The sequence below is a fragment of the Lissotriton helveticus genome, chromosome 11 (assembly GCF_964261635.1).
Source record: "Lissotriton helveticus chromosome 11, aLisHel1.1, whole genome shotgun sequence".
NCBI classification, from domain to species: domain Eukaryota; kingdom Metazoa; phylum Chordata; class Amphibia; order Caudata; family Salamandridae; genus Lissotriton; species Lissotriton helveticus.
The window spans coordinates 51251016-51272018 of NC_136072.1; the positions used below are offsets into that span (position 1 = coordinate 51251016).

Sequence of the window (21003 nt, forward strand, 5' to 3'; positions counted from 1 at the left end):
CGACTTATTACAAATAAACCACGCCTTTTCTTTCCCTTGTGTGGAGAATCATCATTTCAACACACACCAGAAAATCAACATTTTTGAATCAGAAATTTGCTATATTTAAGTCTCTAACCTAAAACTGCCTTTGTTTCAATATAAACCAATGGGGAAAATACTCTCGAAATTGTTTTCCATCCTAAATCGCCCACTTCCCAGTTTTAAAATGTTGGCATATATGGTATGGGTTCACCCATGTTTTGTTTTTTTAAGTCAAGAGATTGACAGGTATGTAACGTTGGATTCATAGCCCTGCCTGACTTGTGCTTCTCAATTAATTGAACGAGAACGAACCTGAAAACATTGCTCTGTAAAAGTAAAGCCCCAGACTGAGGTATGGGGTATTGTCAAACGCATTTATCCAGACGTGTTTACCCAGGCGTTAAAAGCACTGACTCCACGTCGAGCGTCAACAATGCGCACCCACGTGCAGCGACGCACGCTCCTGCCCCCCGCAGTCGCTCTCCAGCCGGCCAGCGCGCCCGCGTCACGGTGACGTTCCAGGTCTTCAGTCCTCTGCCGGCCGCCGTAGCCGCGCCGACCCGGAAGTGCAAGCTGTCATAATAATACCCAGCGTGAGCGGTCTGTCCTGGGCTATTTAAACAGCAAAAGAGCAAAGGCAGCGGAGGCAGGGCTCGGAGGTGAGTGGGGGGCGCCCAGGCAGACCATGGCTGACACGGGGGCCCATGTGAATGTGGGGGGCGTGCTTTCCAGGCTCTTATTAAAACGCCAGACAATGAGAGTGCAAGAAAATTCTTTAGAATTAGAGAAAACATGGTACACCTGGTGATTTTACATAACGGATACAAAATGTGTGTATATTTTAACAAAGATACAGTAATGCTTTGCAAGACGTACGAATTTCTACTGTCCCCGGAGGGGTCAACCCCCCTCTGTACCATTGCAGATAGGGCTTCGAGTCCTGGGCTTTTTATAACCCCATGCATTCTGTGTGCCCACATGCCAACATTTTAGGATAGGGACGTGGGAGATGGTAAATAAAAAATAGGGAGAATGAACATTTCCCATTGACTTCTATTGTAAAAAATGCAATTTCAGTCGGGAGACAGCTGAAATAAAGCAATTTTTGGCTTGAAAAATCGAAAATCTCCTGCCTGAATTGGGTCTATTGGCATGTATGTATGTGTGTGTGTGTGTTCCAGTCCTGTGGTGCTTCCAATGAAGTAATGGAACCGACACACCTGATATTATGCATAGCTGCCACGGATACAGATTGCTTATGGTTGACAGTTTCATATTTTCTGTGTAATTATGAGTGACATTGAACGACTATGAGTGACACTTCCTCACAAGCATAATCAAGCAATGAAGAATCAATCAGTGAACTTATACACAGCGACTACTCACCCGTGAGGGTCTCAAGGCATGTGGGGTTTGGGGTGCGGCGAGTGGGGGGGGCATCTGCGTTCCAGTCGAATAGCCAGGTCTTGAGGTCCTTCCTGAATTGCGGCAACGATGTTGATTGGCTGAGGTGCAGAGGCAGGGAGTTCCAGGTCTTCGCAGCGAGGTAAGAGAAGGATCTTATTCCAGCCATTGTTCTTGCGGATCCATGGGATGGTGACCAGGGCCAGATGGGCGGAGCGGAGATGTCTGGTGGTAGTGTGGAAGGAGAGGCAGTGGTTGAGGTATGTAGGTATGGCATTGTGGAGGGCTTTGCAGGTGTGTGTGAGAAGCTTGAAGGCAATTCTTTTGTAGACGGGTAGCCAGTGAAGGTCTCTCAGGTGGCTGGTTTGGCAAAGAGACCAGAGCACACTATATTTTTTTCTTTATTGTTCTTATTTTCTTTTTTTCAAAGTATCTTCTTCATCAAGTTTTCATTCATTCGGGATAGATCACACCAAATGAATATTTTTAAAAGGATTTTATTTGTGAACAATGTCCACTTCTCAGAAATCACTGTATCAATCACTTAAGCCTACACGTGTTTCATCACAGCATGTGGCTGTGACTCATCAGGGCTAAATAAAGAATAAAGAAAAGAAAAAATAATAAAAATATACAATGATATTTCTCAATACACGTTCTAGCGTGCAATTAGAGGGACACCAGTGAGTGGAAACCAACACAGAAAGGAGGGAAAAAGATAAATAAAATAAAAGTGACTTGTACATGTATGATTGAATCGAAAATTTTAGACCGTTTGTTGATCTTTCACTAATGTGTGACAGGGGTGAGTGTCGTGACATTCGGCGTTTTGAAGCTTTTTTCTCTTTAGACACGTGGCTGGTGATGTTGTTGCGGCGTGGGACGTCAGGATGAATCTGGCGGACACCTTCTAGACGGCCTTCAGGGATTTCTTTTTTGTTTCTGGGTGGTGCCGGCATGAAGTGCGCTGCGGAAGGAGTGTGCTGCTGACAATTGCCTGGGTGACCATTTTCCTGAACTCAGTGGGGATCCACTTGAAGATCTCACAAAGGAGGCTGAGCGTGTGGAAGTAGGAGGACAAAACTGTGTTGAATTGGCGGTTCATTGAGAGCGAGGAGTTCAGGAGGATGCCGAGGTTTTGTGCGTTGTCCATGGGTGTTAGGGGATTCTGAGCGCTGCAGGCCACCAAGAGTCATCCCAGGCAGAGGGGGAAGAGCCCAGGATGAGGACTTTGGTCTTGTCTGAGTTAAGCTTGAGACAGCTGTCCTTCATCCAGGTGGCGACTGCCTTCATCCTGTCATGGAAGTTGCTCTTGGTGGATATGGATTTGTCTCTGAGGGAGAGATCAGCTAGGTTTCATCGGCGTAGGGGGCGATGTTGAGTCCGTGGCTTCTGACGGCTTCAAGCGAGACCAAGTAGATGTTGAAGAGAGTGGGGCTCAGGGAGGATCACTGAGGCACTCGCAGCTGATCTCTGTGGATTCTGAGTTGAATGGTGGGAAGTCTGACTCTCTGCGTTCGACCGGTGAAGGAGCGGATCCATTCCAGGGCTTTGTTGCGGCTGCCAGCGTCGTGGACTCCTGCGCAGAGGATGTGGTGGGAGAAGTGCCAAAGGCGGCTGAGAGGTCCAGGAGGATGAGGGATGCAGTCTCGCCTCATTCGAGGAGGATGCAGTTGTCGTCTGTAGCTGCGAGAAGAGCGGTCTCAGTGCTGTGGTTGCTTCTGAATCCCCATTAGGAGAGGTCCAGGATGATATTCGCTTGGGTGAAGTCGGAGAGTTGGGCGACGAAGAGGTAAAACAAAAAAATCTGATATTAAACCCATTTGAGCTACAAGAAACTCTTAAAAAGATCTTAAAACAGCTGCAAAGCTCCAGAAGTGGAAGAGCACTAACCTAGTGCCCAGTTTACTTAGGCTCATGACACTCTAAAAGTAAATTAAATAAGGAATGGAGAGGGTTCTAGTGAAGCTTACTAGTCTGTAGTGAGCAGCAGGTGACCGGACAGCCCCAGTTAGACATCTACTGCCACTGTCTTAGTGCATGACCAACTCCCCAGTCGAGCAGCATTGAGGGGTCGGGCATGGACAAGGTCCGAACCACTTCTTTGCAGTGGCAGATGGAGTAAAGAAAAACAAAGCTACCACCCACCGCCTCAGTGACTGCTTGAGGCCACCAATAAACCAATGAAATACTGCAGTGAGCGTGTTTGATTCTTATATCGCCCTGACCAGTCATAATGTGCTGGAAAACCACACGCTATTGAGATACTTAGAGGCCGGGTCAGCTTGACTTTAGTGAGCCCCGGCCTGTGCAGCAACTCAGGTGTAATAACTAGCGCTAGATCATCAGTAACTTTATAAAACAACAGACCCCGATCTCATGTGACACAGTAGGCTCTCCTCAGGGCAGCTCAGCGCTACCGACTATGCGCACTTCCTTCTTAAATACAAAACTGCACCTTCGTGTATTTTATTTATTAAAAACAGTGAGTTAAGACCTGACTCATGGCCAGGAGTTACCTTGCAGCACACCAAAGCTGTCAAGTTTTTAGTTTGCTTATGTGTGACCGTTTCTGTTTTCCTCGTTCTCATGTGACATTTCATTGCACAATGTGTGACACTTTGAGTAACATTTGATCATGAACAGATCAAGGCTTTTTGTTTAATTTCAGAAACAGTTTGATTTATGAAATTCACTGGTCTAAAAGGCACCTTTAAAAGTGCAGTTTAAAGTTATAAAATTGATAGAGCTCACTCCCAATATTCTCAGCCTGTGACAGTTACACCCGCGTGATCACTGCCTTGCTATTTCAGAGCTAGAGTGCAACACTCTAGACCATGTGGCCACAGGTAGGCACAGTATGCATGAGAAAGAAGAGGAGTACGAGGTAAAGGAGCCATGGGCCTTAGTGCCAGGAAGAAAAATGGGCACTCCTTGGTTTATAATGTACCACACTAATCATGATTCAGTTAATCCATCAGGTCCCTAGTGCCCAGTGCAACCACACCTGTTGCACCATTGATAGCTACTCCCATGGGAAGAGCACGAGGAAGCTTCAGACCTCGCAGGCTCAGCTACCTGTGACAGTGTTAACCAATGATGTTTCTGCTGCCAAAACTATCTCTTTGGTGAAGGAACTATAAATCTTTCCCTTCTTGCTACAGATCATAACATTCTTGACACTGCCTCACTTCACTCCATATGTTGCTTTACCATTCACTCCCTCACTCTGTTGTTGTATTTCTCTCCACTTTAATTTCTCACCCTCCTCTTTTCATTTTCTGTGTCCCATCCACTTCAGTTTACTTTTTTCAAAAATGTCATCCTCCTATCACTCAAACTACATTTTTCCCTCCATCTACTTCATATGGTGTTTTCCCATTCTCCAGCCTTTTTTCCTCCTTCCTTCAACTCTTCTTCACTAGCTCTCACCTTCTCCCTTCTTGCCATTTTCCTCTCATCTACCTCGTACTTTCTTCTCCCTTTCAACTCTCATCCCTTTGTCACATACTCTCTCTCTCTCTCCAGTTTCCTTTTGCCCTCATCAGCCTTTCAACATCTCTCCTTCCATTGTTTCTTTTGACTTCCCACTCATTCTGCCCTTCCCCTGTTTTGTCTTCCCTTCTTGTATTGCGCCTCTCTTATATCGCCTCTCATCCTTGTCCCTCCTGTCTCTTTTTCCTTTCAGGCACCTCTCTATCCTTTGTCTATGTTTCATTTCCTCTCAAACCTTTTTCATCCCTCTTTACCTCTTTCTGTGTTTCCCCCTTCCCCCCTCCACTTTTAACAAATTCTTTGCACTTTGCAGATGTGGTCCTCCTTGTACTGCAAAAGGCTGTTTGTGTCGTGCGAGGGTCAGACGACCTTCTGCAAATTCCTATCCGAGGGCAGAGTGCAGGTGACTGCACCTTTACAAGTGTGCTTGTAAGGAAATTGTGGCACTGATGCACACTTGGACAAAAATAGTGTGTTGGAATCAGTGACCTCGTCCAACAACAGACCACCCCAAGTCCGCCAGGGCCAGGCGAGGTCTGACAGTGTACAGATTACGAAGAGGAGGGAGATCCTAAAATAAATGGAGAAAACAGCAGTGTGCTAAAACAAGCATCAGCAAGAAAAAAATAACAGTGTCATATATAATCTGACATACAGAACAAAAAAGAATTTTCCTCTCTACCAAGCGCGTCAGACACAGAGAGGGCTCTTGGAACACCAAGCAAGAATAAAACATGTTATGCACATACTTTGCCATGAGAATAGCAGGGTTGAGTTTGGCATGGGACCACTGGAGGCACATGCACTGCTGTGACTCATACTCTGAAAACTTAAATCATAAGTCTCTCTCAAGTTTCGTGCTCTTACTTCAGTGCATGTTTGACTTCGGAATCTTGGTAGCCTGGCTGTCTTTGCTTCTTCCTCTGCCATTCCTCCCATCATGTGACTTTTCTAGCCCAGTGTTTTACTTAAAGTGCTAACCTGTCTCTGCCCATCCACATATGTTCAATTAGTGTGAAGGAGACAGCTAGGAAAGTCGTCTGTCATGTTTGACATGTTAGAAGGAAGTCAATCCCGCTTTTGCTGGGGACAGGCCAGGAGTAGATTCAGCTGAGAGCACAGGGGCTTAAAATACAGAACTGTCCTCCTAGCTGCTATGAATTTAAGTTGGGTTTTAAATGACGGGGCTGACAGCGACTGTTCAGGTGTCTCATGCGACAAATGTGAGTATGGATAACTTAGGTCAGTATTGTGTTGTAGTGGTACTCAGATGCCTGATGGGACATTAGTGAGTTCTGTTTGGTTGCCATTGAACAGTACCCGCCAATGTCCCATCCATAGCAAACCACCACTAATCCCAATGACCTAAAATAACACTAGCAAACAACACCCACCAATGTCTCATGTGGTTTCTCTCTCTTGAATGCTTTACATCTTGGGTACTCAAACAGTTCCCTAATGGCCACAAACTATGGTCCGTGGTGTACCCGAGGGCTGCATGTATGGTTGCACAGTGAGAGTGGGGCTTTTTGGGGAGTTAAGGTAGGCATAGGGGAAGCAAATCATATTCATGGTGTGGTGTCATGTAATTATTTCTAGAGTTTCTTTCATTACTGCCCTCTAAATTAAGTCCCCAGTCTCTAGTAGAGTTATAGATTTGATAATACTGTGTTAGTCTGTATCTGAATTGCTGTCCCTCTACCGAACCTTAGGATAAGCCTTTCTGCTTGCTATTGCTACTTTGGGAGACGCAAGTGTAAAGAGGAAGTAACCATAAAATCTAGGATCAATCCCAGCTTCCCAACTTGACCCAACAATGTGATCCTAGGCAATGGCCTAATTTCACTTTACCTCCTTTTTAGGTCGAATCTAGAGGCAGTGCGCATGCGCTTCTCTGCGAGGCTTGCTGTATTGGAGTATGCACTTGAAGCCCCGCCCACTCGGCCCATATTTGTCATTGGCTTGTGTCATTGTTCTTCGTAAATACTGGCTTCTGATTTGTAAATAGGCTTGTTAGCCCATCCTTAGTACCACCTTGTCTTCATTTGGACCCTCCCATGGCGACTGGCCCTTTTACTTTGGTTGTTGCACAGTACATGTTTAGTCTGTAAGCACTATTTTCTTTGAGTTTCTCTTACTATATTGTTATTGTTAAGGTTTTTGTAGAGCGCGCAGTAACCCTGGGGCATCCTGGCGCTAGAACCTGGTAGTCATGAGGGAGAAGTAACGGGAGGGAAGGGGGGGGATCAGGGGAACAGATGGGTTTTTAATGCTTTCCTGAATTGCAGGACATGCACTGCTTCAGCTGGAACCGTTTGTGTTTTTTTTAAGCGGCACGGCTGCAATTTATCTTAGGTGTTTTTAAATAAACAACATGGCGCCTGCTTTCCCCTTAACCCGGGCTTCCACTTTCAAACACATGGGCGCCCGCTTTCAATAACAACATGGGTGCCCGCTTTCACATGCACCCCCACCCCACTCTGTCTAGTTTGCTAGCAGCGTTCCATATGGCCAGCTTCTTTTAAAAATCTGGCATTATCTCAATCCCCTGCCCACCCCATTGTTGCTTAATCTAACTTCGGCCCTTGTGTCTGTTTCTCCCACCACTTCCCCCCCCACCAACCAGACCTAAAGCCTCGCCTCCTCCGCAGGACAGTCTACCGTATACACATGTACTCACTTGGTATTTGTAGTACTCGGAAGCTGGACAAACGTGGCTTCTATAAAGATGCATATCCTAATTTAGAGCCAGGGCACAACTGGGCGCCTTGTAAATAACTAGGTGGCATACTAAGTACCCGGGAGCATTTAATGTAGGTGCTACAGGGAAAAGCAATGTGCGCTGTAGTTCTTGCCTGCGAGTTGCTTCATTCACTTGTCCGTGCAGCTTGAGGCTCGCAGTCCCCCCTCCCTGGCCAGGAGAGGCTTGCTGGAGCTAAGATCCCCTCTTCATCCTCACCTTGTGCTGCACCATGTGTGCTGAATCCCATGTCACCTGGGCTCTGGGCATTCCAAGCACATTGTGAGGGGCCCAGGTAGACCCTCCAATTGGACCAGCCCCTGTGTCTGCTTTGAGGTTTTAGGATACGGACGGTGAGGGCGAGTGCCCCATCCATTCTTTTTTTTTATTTTTATTTTTATTATTCTTTTTTTTAAATTTTCATTTTACCTGGTACAATACATTAAATCCGTAAATTTATAAAAGGAAAACAAACATTTCGACCATGGAATATCATAGGGAGATAGCTTAAAAATCATAGAAAACTAAATATACAGTTCTCAAGTAGTTAGAATTAGCATGAGGATACAATTTAGGGATAGAAGATAAGAGATGAAGGATAAAAGATAAGTTAAGCCTTGGGGAAGAAATGTATACATATACGCAGACACAATAATAGCCTTTCAGGGGGTTTGTCTCCACAGAGCAAGGGGAGCCCAGACGCAGAGCCCCCATTCCCTCATCTTTTTCCCCTGTTTTTATAGAGAGTGGCTTCAATGTTATGGATGCCTAGCAATCTAGTAAGCCACATTTGAAAAGTAGGTGCAGTTTTATCCTTCCATCCTGCTGCCACCAGGATCCGGAGGACTGCTAAGCATATAAATAAGAAAGCCTCCTTATCCCATTCTATCTCTGAATTATTACCAATACCAGATATCATAAGGGTAGGGGATATGTTTACCTGGATATCTAGCAGCCCCAGAAACTTCTCAATCTCTGCACAGATTCCCCTCATTTTTTTACATTGCGAGAACATGTGGATTAGGTTGGCGGGTCCCTCCTGGCATCTTGGACACTTATCGTCTTCCCTTTTACCCCATTTAAAGAGTTTGGCCGGGGTAAACTATAGATTAAAGAGTACTTTATATTGTTGTGCCCATAGGTTGGTAGAGTGAAACACTTTATTCACGAGCTGGATAGCGTTATCTAGGTCAAAATCATGGTCCCCTAATTTCGTCATCCACAATGTTTCTACTTTATCCATATCGTCTAGTATTGAGTCGGTTAGGGATTTGTATATAACTTTAATCCGAGCTATGCCTCTGAGTATATGCTCGATTATTTTAATTTCCCCTCCTGGATGAATACGGGGCCTCGTCCCATGCATTATTTGGTGAATCTGAAGATACTTAAAAGTGTGGGTAGAGGGGATGCCAAATTTGGTTTGAATATCAGTAAGAGTGAGTAGTTTCCCCGTGCTCTTATCAAAAATGTCCCCCATTCTTCTGATTCCTTGTTGTTCCCAAATAACCCCCATCCGATCAGTGCTTAATAGAGGGAAGATTTTAGAATCCCATAGTGGGGTATAATAATTTTAGTAATGTTTTCTGAATAGCTTTCCACATTTTCCATATACCATCCATAATTTTGTATTTTGTTCTATTGTAATGCCCTCTTTCTGTTCGACGTAACAGTAACCCTTGAGCATCATCACACACTAGTAGTTCGAAAATAGAGGGAGACTCTAATGGCTGAGTGTGGTTAGGAGAGGTATCCAATAATATAGTCATGTGGCTCATAAGGCATGCCCATTGGTAGAATCTGATATTAGGTGCTGCCAAGCCACCCCTCTCTTGCGGAAGTGATAGATATGTTAGGGACCTTCTGATTTTGCCATAGGACCATAAAAAAATTGAGATTACTGCTTCTATACTTTTAATCCATCCCTCACCAACCAGAAGCGGAATTGAGCGGAAGAGATAAAGAATTTTTGGTGGCATAGTCTTCTTTAGAACATTTACTCGTCCAATTAAGGAAATATGAATAGTATCTATTCTTTTTAATTCCTGCGTAATGGAGGCAACCAGTGGAGCGAAATTATCTTCAATTAAGGAAATAACTGCCGAGGTTATCCTGATCCCAAGATAGATTGCCAAGTCGACCCACCTAGTATCCTGTCTTACCATATTGTTAGTCCATATTACTTGAGTCTTGTTTTCATTAAGACGGTATCCAGAGTAATTACCAAAATCCCTAGCCATGTCTGTAAGAGCTATTATTGCCGGTTCCGGATTAGGAGTTATGACAGCCAAATCATCGGCGTATGCCAACATTTTTGTCTCATACCCCCTACATACTACTGGATTGATTGCCTCACATCCTAAAATTCTACGAATCGTGGGGTCTATATATATATGGCAAACAGTATTGGGGAGCATGGGCACCCCTGTCGTGTCCCGCGAGATATTAAAATCTCTTTCGAACTCCCCCCCCCATCATCTGGATCCGGACCCTGGGGTCGCGATACATCGCTTTGATTGCACTGATTATTTTGGGACCAAAACCCCTTCGCACCAATATCCCCATAAAAACCGCCAGGTGAAACGATCAAACGCTTTCTCAGCGTGAGGAGGATCATCGCCATCTGATCCCCTTGAGCAGCATGGATATCGAATAGAGTAATTACCCGTCTCACATGGTCCGTTGTTCCCCGACCCGGGACAAACCCATGCTGCCAAGGGGACACCAGACCGGCGATGACCCTTCCCAGTCTATTAGCCAGGACTTTGGCGTAGATCTTTGTGTCTGAATTTATTAGGGATATTTGTCGATAAGCTCCGGGTTCATCCTTAAATTGGTGTAGCCGAAATATAGCTATAGAACAATTACATGCTAAATCAGTATGGTTATAGACATACAGCTGTGTCTTTGTGTGTGCAATATCGACACAATTCATGTGCATCCAGTACAATTTAAAGTTCCCCAATTTATGACTGCAGAGCAAAACACAAAGTAGTATATACCATTGTAATTTTCTTTGTGTGCCCATATGTATTTTTTGTAGGCATGTGTTCGTTGGAATAAATACCAGTTGTATGTTTTACTGCACTTTTACAAAAGCAGTACAGTAAATGGCATTGTAATTCATCTAGCTAATAAACACCCTATCAATTACAACAATCTTTAAAATATATTTATATTTTCTATAGCACTCATATTAACACTAGATAAACAAGGCAGTTACCCACAACCCCCACTTTTTGTCTGGAGACATGCATTTCTGGATACATTAACACATTCCCGCTCACTGTACTTCATGAAATCAAACACATGGTGCTCAGAGCAGCCCTTGGGTCAAACGTACATCGCTCGATGCACGCCGTGTGTTAACCACGCAGTGCACCCGTAATATTAACAAGCCATGCTTGGTGCACCCATGTGTTAACCACGCCACGCTCGGTGCCCCCGTGTGTTAAACTCTTGTATTGAGTGCACCTCGTGAGTTGAACACATAGCGCCAGAGCACCCGTGCCAACCACGCAGCGCTCTGTGCATGCCCTATATTAAAGAGGCTGCGCTCATTACACCTCATTTGTCACTCACGCTGCACCAGTTGCACCTCGTGTATTAGCACGTTGCGCTCAGTGCACCTCGTGGTTAAACTCGCAGCACTCAGACCATCCAATGCATTAAGGCGCTGCCCTCAGTGCACCCCGTGGGTTAACACGCAGTTCAGTGAACCCCGTGTAAAAGAGGGGGACACTCAATGCGCCTCGTGCCCTCAATGAGGCGACCGTTGCGGAATGTGACTGTATTCTCTCAAGATTGTAAACTGGAGCCATGCACCTCCCAGCAGAGAACCTTTTTAAGCGCCGGGAGGCAGTGAGCGTTAGAATAAACCAGCATTTGCAATGCAATAGGTCTCACATTTGCGAGAGTGTGAGCTATTGGCTTTGTAAATGACAGTACCTTTTAATTATGTGTTTTGAAAACCTACAAGCGGTGTGTAAACATGCACTTTGTACTTACAGTCCTTGGTTACCAGAAGCAAGTCTGGAGGTAATTGTGCCTCTTTTACTGCCAACTTTGCTTCTCGTAAGCAAGGACTATAAGTACAAAGTGGGTGTTTACGCATCACTTGCAGGTTTTCAAAACACAAATAAAAAAGCATTGTCATTACAATGTCAATAGATCAAACTCTTGCAAATGCGAGAGCTATTGCATTGCAAATGCTTGTTCTTCATTATGGCAAATAAGAGCACCTTGAAATACATTCGTTCAGGATAGATGCTATACAGACCTCTTGCGTTTGATTTAATAAACTATAATGTTGTTCATGTATAATAACAACCCAGACCTATAATGTAGTCCATGTATAATAACAACCCTGACCACCCAGATTGTTCCACGTGGCAACTGACTTGCCTCTTAGTTCACTATTGGCACTGTTGTCAGGATGTGAGGCGGCATGAATATTTCTACACTCCGTTTTAAAAACAATCTGTTTTAACCCCTTCGGCGCTGATGACGGAACCGCTCCGTCATCAGCGTCGGTTGAGCTGTGCTGATGACGGAGCGGTTCCGTCACGGCCCGCCCAGGTCGATAGAACGCTCATGCGCGGCGCGAATTCCGCGCCTGCGCTGAGCGTTCTATTGAGCGGGGCGGGCCGTGACGGAACCGCTCCGTCACGAGCACAGCTCCACCGACGCTCGTGACGGAGCGGCTCCGTCACGAGCATGCGGCCGCCCCAAACAGTTAGCACTGCGGCGGAATAGCCGCCGCAGTGAAGGTGTTAAATCAAATATTTCTAAATGTACATATCTATTCTGATGTACTAAGGTGTAACGCTTCAGTATGTCAATGAAATGCACTTTTCGATTTTGAAGAAACTTTGTCATATTTTTACACGTTTGTTGCTAGATGTATTGAAAACTGAATGTATTCCTAAAGTTACGTTTTGCAGGGCACCTTATTTGCCTCTTCTTATTTACTTCGGTTAGCCTCTAAATAAACACCTGTTTATTTAACTTATTTAACTTATTTTTGAATGTTAGTGCTTTTGAAGTAAACTAACAGCTGGACCCTCATTTGAGAACCATGGCTCTACATTAACTGCCGTCACACACACTGGTGTGATGTAGAACATTCAAGAGAGAGGAAGCATATGAAGCTGTTTTTCAGTAATCCATTGAAATTAAGTAGTTTGGGTTCTCGGATATGTACTTGTCCCCTGTGAGCTGTGGGCCCTTTGCTGCTTTTAGTAGTGAGGCGCTTCGAATTCGAAAAAACGAGATCAGAAATGTTGTTGCCCATAACAGATGAGCTATTCATACCTGCCTGGTGTGGGGCAATTTCAACTTTCCAGATTCTTGTCAGTCCTGTTTGCATGCTGTTCCAGCACTTGGGTGTATCACTTAAATTGGTTGGTGCTTTAAGAACATGTGGTGACAAATGCAAAAAGAACAATTAATGGATGGTATGCTGAACAATGTCAAACACTCGCCCCAGTCAGAGATCTGGGCCTAAATCAATTTTTGCTCACCACGCCATTCCAGTTTGAACCCACCCATTTGCAAATCAGTCTTGACCCTTCTTCCCATGGGAACAGTCTAGCATGAACTGCCAGACCAGGTCCCCCGTACCAGAAACAAGCATCCTAGGACCTTTTCCAGGGTATCACACTCCAGGGTATAGACTGATTTGCATATAGCTGGGTCCAAACTGGAATGGTGTGGTGAGCAAAAAAAAACCATGGATTTAGGCCCTAATCTCTGACTGGCGGTGAGTGTTTGACATTGTTCAGTGCTCCGTTTATCAATTGTTCTTTTTGCATTAGGAATATGTTGCGCTGCAGGGTTCATTTTGGGAGGGGGAAACACAAATTATTTACCAGAGTATGTAGGGCTCACTGTGTAGTACACTTCCTTGAACAGGATACTACTTCCTCTGAAAGTCAATTCAAGAGGAATGCTGAATTAAATTAAAGTGTGTTTTTAGAATTGGTTTTTGTCAAGTCCTTGATGTACATTTCCATGGTTTTGGCTGCTTGGGACAAACCCTAGGGTATCGACTATCCCCATTACCTGACGGCCACAAAACTACATTTGGTGGCAGCTGTTGAATAATTGTTGCTGTGTCTTTTATTGCTCCCATGATTGTTTGTAGTATTGATGAGTGTGTGGGGTACCTGAGAGGTGAAGTTCTAATGTTGTGCTCCCTATCAATACGTAGGCCATACAGTGCTTCATCGGGTTTAGAGTTGGTCAGTGGTGATTTCTTCCTTACCTTCCTGTCTCCTTCTGCTGCACTCCCTTACCTCCTGGTATTTTAAAATCCTATGCAGATGACTGTTTTTTTTGGGGTTTTTTTCAGAACAAAATTTATTAGGTTTTCTTGTTGTTGAAAGAATACAAAGAAGGCACTGTTCTCCAGAAGCCAGAGAAGCAGCGTGCATATAGATATCCATCACATACCAATTATTCAATCAACATTCTGATACAAATGTCTTACTCCGAACTCCCGACCCCCAAACTCCCTCCCTTATATCCCCCCGCCCGGTACCCAACCCCGCACAGTGTCTACATGGTCTAATGTAAAGAGTATAGTTAAATCATCATCTATGTGTGTATCGTTTCACCCAGAATCAACAACCAAATGTTCTGCATCAACATCCCGTGGTGCCGGTGATTCCAGCCACAAGCCTCTGTAATCCTCCCATCTCTTCCATATTTTAAAATGTTTTCTGGGGCAGCCCCTGGCCTCAAAAACCGGGCGTTCCAGCCCCATGTAAAAGTCCATGCCCCTCTTCCACACCTCTATCAAGGGAGCCCTGGTGTTCTTCCAGGCCCGAGCAATATCTCTTTTAGCCACCGTGAGGCCCAGGAGCAGCAGATGGCGTTTATAGATATTCCCTCCCACTTGTTCCATAACATGGAGAAGGCCCAGCTTCGATGAACGGGGGAGGTCCCAGCCCAACACCTCAGTCAGACAATCCTACATACCGGTCCAGAACCTCAGAAATCTATCACACGCCCACACCGTATGCAGAAAGGTGCCAACCGCGCATCCCCACCGCAAGCAATCAGGGGAGGCTATCGGACCAGCCCGCCACAGGCGGTCCCTAGTATAGTAGGCCCTATGCAAGTACTTAAATTGAATAAAGCGCCAGTGCACTGCTACTGCCGCCCCCCTTGGGGCCTCCAGGGCTTCTCTCCAGTCCTCCTCTTCCAAGTCCCCTACATCTCCCTCCCATACGGACCGCAACTTATCGAGGGGAGAGTAACAATGTATAACAAGTGTTTGATATATATTAGATATTTTCTTAGTTTCTAATTCCCCCATGAATACCTTTGCTTCCAGGGGACTGAACACAGGTAAGGATTCCAAGCCAACCAGAGCGGGGGACAAAGTGTGTCGGAGCTGTAGGTATTTAAAAAATTGAGTACGGGGCATATCATATTCTTCTCGTAATGTTTGAAATGACTTAAGGGTTGTGCCATTCATGATGTGTCCCAATGCCGAAATACCAATCGCATCCCAGCCACTGAATCCCCGCAAGGACGCCAGTGCCGGAAGCCTCCCATTGTGCCACAATGGGGTTTCCCTCGTCGGTGTGTTCCACCACCCCATTCGGCGGAGAGCTCCGCGCCACACCTGGAAGACCACCTTGGTAACCATCGGGAGCCTTTTTCTGATGGCTGCCGAACACAAAATAGTGTGCAGCGTGTCTGGATCCATCAGGTATCTCTCCAGGGCATAGGCCGGGTCACCCCGGTCCCCATACCACCACTCGTTTAGGACCAAAAGATAAGACGCTTGGTAATAAAACAAGACGTCTGATGTGGCCAGTCCCCACAATAAGTGGAGAGGAAGCAGGTGCGGAGCGCCACCCTTGCCGCCCCGCCGGCCCATAGGAACTGGCTCAATGCTGAGTTTACCTGCTTAAACCACTGCGGTGAAATAGGATACGGATGGTTTTGTAGTTGATAAAGAATACAAAGGAGAGCCACCATCTTGAATATGGCCGAACGGCCATAGATATTCAAGGGCATCCTGGACCATGTTTTCATATCGGAACGTACTTTGTCCCAAACAGGTAGCACATTGTGGGCCCAGGAGACTCCGGGCACATCTGTCAGAAAAACGCCCAGGTACTTAATGCCACCCGCCGCCTCCTGTAGTGCCGATGCCCAGGAACCTATGCCACCACGCTCCCCCCAGCACCCACAGCTTAGATTTCTGTACATTTAAGTGGAGACCAGACACTTCGCCAAATATTCGCATTATTTCAAGAACCCTGGGCCCCGATCTATTTAGGTCTGTAAGGAAGAAAAGAACGTCATCGGCGTAGAGCGCGATCCTGTCAGACGGCCCCACCTCCCACTCAACGCCTCGCAGCTGTGCGTCCATCCGCACCCACGCCGCCAACGGCTCCATGGCCAGGGCAAATAAATAGGGTGAAAGGGGGCAGCCCTGCCGGGTGCCTCGACCTATAGGGAAGGGGCTGGAGACTGCTCCCGCCACTCTCACAGATGCCGTCAGATCCGTGTACAGTAGCTGTAGGTACGAAAGGAAAAGCGGTCCAAGATTTAGGCGAGACAGGAGCGCTCGGAGATATATCCAACTCAGCGAGTCGAAAGCTCTATCAATATCGGCAAGGAGAAATGCCGCCGGAATTCCAGCCGCCCGCGCCGCCTCCACCACCAACTGCGCGCGTCTGATGTTGTCTCGTTGCCCTGTGGGGCATAAACCCGGCCTGATCCGGGTGGACCAAGTCTGAAATGTATGGGAGGAGACGATTAGCTAAGGCCTTTGCCAGAATTTTCGCCTCAACATTCAGAAGCGAAATCGGTCTGTATGATTCATGACGGTCCGGGGGCCTCCCAGGTTTACAGAAGACCACAACCTCAGCGTGTCGCCAGTCTGCCGGTAGGCGCCCACAGTCCCTGGCCGCCTCTAGTGCCTTTCTATAGCGCATCCCCAGCTGGAGATTAAACATTTTCATGAACCTGCACGGGAAGCCGTTGGGCCCGGGGGCCTTTCCAGCGTTCAGTTCCCCCAGCGCCGCTCCCAGCTCCTCTGCCGACAGCGGGAGTTCAAGCCGAGCACGGCCTTCATCCGAAAGCGCCCTGGGTGGAAGGTCCGCAAGGAATTTTTCGACCTCCTCTTCTGGAAGAGACTCCCGGTGGGTGTATTGGGCCGCATAGTAATGCGCAAAGCTAGCAGCCAGGACCTCGGGGGGCAGTCACAGGATCCCCTGCCTCATCCCGGAGTCCCGGTAGGGACTGTGCCTGGAAAGCACCTTGGCAGAGCCTATACAGCATCGTGCTGGATTTATCACCCCATTGGTATATCCTACTTTGCGTAGCCAGCCATAGTTGACGAGCCTCATCTAGTAATAGAGAGGTGTATGACTGCTGCAATTGTAGCAATTGTCCTACAGCATCCGCATTCCCCCCCCCGAATCACACTCCGCCTCTAAAGTGCGGATCCGATCCGCTGCCGCCTCCAAGTCCCCCCTGCGGGTCCTACGGTCTGCAGCACACCAAGCAATATCTACACCTCGAAGCACAGGTTTCAGGGCCTCCCACAGGGTCATGGCATCGGTTTCGGGCCTATCGTTGTCGTCCCAGTAGTGAGCTATGGCCTCTCTCATATGCGACTGGTAGCTGTCTTGTTGCAAATGCCACGTGGAGAGGCGCCATCGAAACGGCTGCCGCCTCCTATCCAATAGCAAGTCTATCGTTACCAGGGAATGATCCGACAGGCCACGCGGGAGTAGGGACGTAGAATTCACGCTCCCAATCCAAGGTTGAGGAATGAACAGGTAGTCGAGTCTAGAAAAGGATTTATGGACTGCAGAGACATAAGTGTATTCACGGCTATGAGCATGCTGGTATCGCCATGTGTCTATCCAACCCATTCACCGCACCAAGCCGCTCAATTTAGTGGGAGTGTCCGCAACCAGACCCCCTCCGGGTCTACAGCGGTCCATCCGCCCATTCATCACATCATTCCAGTCACCACCCACAATCGTCAACACATTTGGGATTTCAGCCCAAATATCAAACAGCTTTTCTATAAGGGCCTCTTGCAGCGGGGGCGGAGCATACACACTGCCAAACACCATGGGCTCATCTCCCACCGTTCCCTTAATGAAAGCAAATCTGCCATGGGCATCTATCCATTGCGTCTCATGTGTATAGGACACCCTACGGTGTACCAGAACTGCGACCCCCGGGGACCCTCTCGCAAAGCCAGCATGAAATACCTGATGATAGCCATACCTTTGTAAGCTAAGGGTTTTGGTTCCCAGGAGGTGTGTCTCTTGTAAGAGCAGCACATCCGCCTTCTCCCTCTTCCCTAGCTGCAAGACTGCGCCCCTCTTAACTTTATCAAGCATCCCCCTCACATTCCAGCTCACAATCCGCAGCGATACCCGCGGGAGGCCCGTCTCGTGTATATCAGCCGCCATCCACAGGCCAAAGTCTCAGGGTGCTGGGTGTCAGAGGCCACACACAGACATATAAGTTCAACCAGACTCGCATGGACACCGTGCTAATGCTAACTACCCCAACCCCCCCAACTCCCCCCTCGCCCCCCCACGGTCCCTCCCGACTGCCCACCTCCCCAACCCCCACCCCAAACTGTGCCCACAACTCCCCCTCCATCACCCCACCCCATACCTCAGCAACATTGAAGTACCTGTCGCAGTGCAGGTGATCCCCCCCCTCCAACGGGAGGTCAGAGACCCACTACGCCAATGGATCCCACCCAACTACCGACCTGATCCTAGCCTACCCCTTACCCAACTTACTAAGCGAACTTTGGGGGTGTACCCGCCCTCTCTCAGGCGTCCCCCGACCCATGTCCCACCTACATACATTCATTGTTAAGTCAAAGTTCAGGTGGTGTGTCTCAAGAAGCATTATCGCCCCCGGCACCATCACGGTCCCACAACAGCCACTGGGGACCTCTGCGTCAGACGGACTCAAAGTAACATAAGGCCACTGGGCTTCAGGATTTGAGAGTCGGCTGCTTCAGTGTCCTCCGTCGCCACCTCCCGAGGAGGTGGGCGCTTCTGGGAGCGCGATCTCCAGTTGCTCCTACTCCGCGATCGTCGGGGAGTCCTTGGGTGTCCCGCCGTGGATGACGAGTCACGTCTCGGAGGGGTATGCACTTTAACTCTAACCGTCTCATCTGTCCATGCAAAAACTTCCTCCGGTGAATTAAAGAACTGGGTTCGGGACTGGAACACCACCCGTAGGCGGGCCGGATAAAGCAGGGCATACTGGATTTTGAGTTCTCGCAGTCGCGCTTTAGCTGCAGTGAAGGACTGTCGTTGCTGCTGCACTAGCTTAGTGTAGTCCGGGAATATCAGAATTTTGTGGTTCTCGTACACTAGAGGTTCTTTGGCGCGGGCTTGCCGCAAGACCGTGTCCCGATCATGATAATTGAGCAGTTTGGCAATCACTGGTCGGGGGCGAGCCCCTACTGGCGGCTTCGGAAGAAGTGCGCGATGCGCCCGCTCCACGACAAAGCAGCGCGAGAGGGACTCAGGGGGAAGCCACCCCTCCAGCCACTGGGTCAGGAAAGCCTCCATGTGGCCCTTCTCACTGTCCTCCGGAAATCCCACGAACCGCAGGTTGTTCTCCGGGCCCGTCCTTCCGCATCCTCAACCCAGAGTGCAAGTCCCCTTTGATTCCCTTCCATGGTGGCCACCTTCTTCTTGAGGATCACCACATCATCTTCCACCCCTGTGATTCTGGTTTCAGTTTCAGTGATGCGGGCGACAGCATTACGTAAATCTTGTCAGAGCAAGGTCACATCGGCCCCGACTGCCCCAATTTTTGCGTCCAGCATGTCCCTCGATTGTGTAATAGCTGCCATAAGCGCCGCATTATCCGGTCCTGATCCCTGTTGTCCACTGGGAGCTCCTGCACCCCCACCCGGCCCCGCAAATTTGTCCATCGGGCCCTGTTTCGTGGTGCCGCTGCTGTTACCGCCCCTCGTCATGAAGAGCTCAGGTAGGCTGTGGGGGTGTCAGACTGGGAACCCCGATCAGATCTCTGCCGCTCCTTCGAGGTCTGGGGGGGAGCACACTTGAGCTTCCTAGGGGGCCGGCGCGCTCACTCGCAGTAGATTGAAGTCTCACTCGGCCTCGGCGACCCCCCCCAATTATTGGCGCCTGCACCTTGTCCTCAGCGTCGGACACACACCCAGCCTCTAGTCAGGAGCTATTAGCCGTCTCAGCGTTATTCGCTTCTCCGCAGGGGTCCACACCGCACACCTCAGGGCTCACGGGAGACAATCCGATCTCCCCTCTATCCGTCCCAGTGTCGTCGCCCAAGCCACTTTCGGAGCCCAGCTACCTGCCATGCAATGCCCAGTTTCAATTGAGAGAGTGGGACGCTCTCCGCGGCTCGACATAGACGCCGAACGGGGGCCCCCGCTAGAATATTGCCGCGGTCCACTAGACTCAGCCGCCACACACAGCCGCCACGCTCCTCGCCTCAGTAACCAAGGGGAAGACGTAAGAGAGGTGGGGCGGGGGGGAAGGAAGGCAGTAGCCCCCCGAGGCCACGGGGCCCCCGCGGTCCGACTCGACCGCCGACTGGAGACGGCACACCTCAGCGGGAGTGCCCCCTCCCCCCCAAAGGCCGCTCGCCAAACTAAGGCCGCTTACCCCGCAGCCGCTGTCACTTCAGGCCCAGGGCAGCGCCAGGGCCCCTCCGCAGTCCCCCTCCGTGCGCCGGCTCTCGACCGGGATCTCCGGCTCCAAGTTGTCCGTGTCCGAGATCGGGGGCAGGCACGCCTCACTCCGCCAACCTCTGCGCCACCGCATTTCCGGCCGGACTCCTCAAAACGCTAGGTCCTGGCTTCAGCGCGCGGCGCAGGCCGCACCGTCTCAGGGCTCAGGTCAGCAGGATGGATGCGGCGAGGGCGCCTGAATCGCCACCGGGGCTTCCCCTTCGCTGTAGACAGTCAGCCACCCAGCCTGGGTGTCTTTGGGTCGGGGCAACGCCGGATATACACCAGGATATTGCGCCGACGGAACGGAGCTCGTCTAGGCTGCGTCCGCCATGTTCGCCGCCTCGGCCACGCCCCCCACTGGTTTTGAAACCTCATTTAGTCACTGGAGTAGGAAGCATCATTTGAGCTTTCTTGACCTTAGCTAAGTTTTTACCAGCAAAGCAGGTCAACCTGCAGCCTGAGAAAGGCAACACTTAAATACTGTCTGCAGTAACGTAGCCAAGTCTGTACATCCGCAACAGAGATATGAGCAAAGTACCCACTGTGGCATCCTGTTCCCTGGTCTGACGAAGAGAAAAGAGCCCAATAATTGAACTTAATAGAACAA

The 21003-nt window shown here is 48.6% G+C and overlaps 1 protein-coding gene across 2 annotated transcripts in view; it reads left to right on the forward strand.

Moving 5' to 3' along the window:
- Positions 1-548: 548 nt before the first annotated feature.
- The window catches only part of DIS3L2 (DIS3 like 3'-5' exoribonuclease 2), an 879376-nt gene continuing 858921 nt past the window's right edge, over positions 549-21003 (forward strand). Inside the window, exon 1 of one of the 2 annotated variants that reach the window (XM_078666543.1) lies at positions 549-683. The gene's annotated coding sequence lies outside the window, so the exon portion shown is untranslated. The remainder of the gene's footprint in view (positions 684-21003) is intronic. The other variant, XM_078666544.1, reaches the window with a different exon arrangement.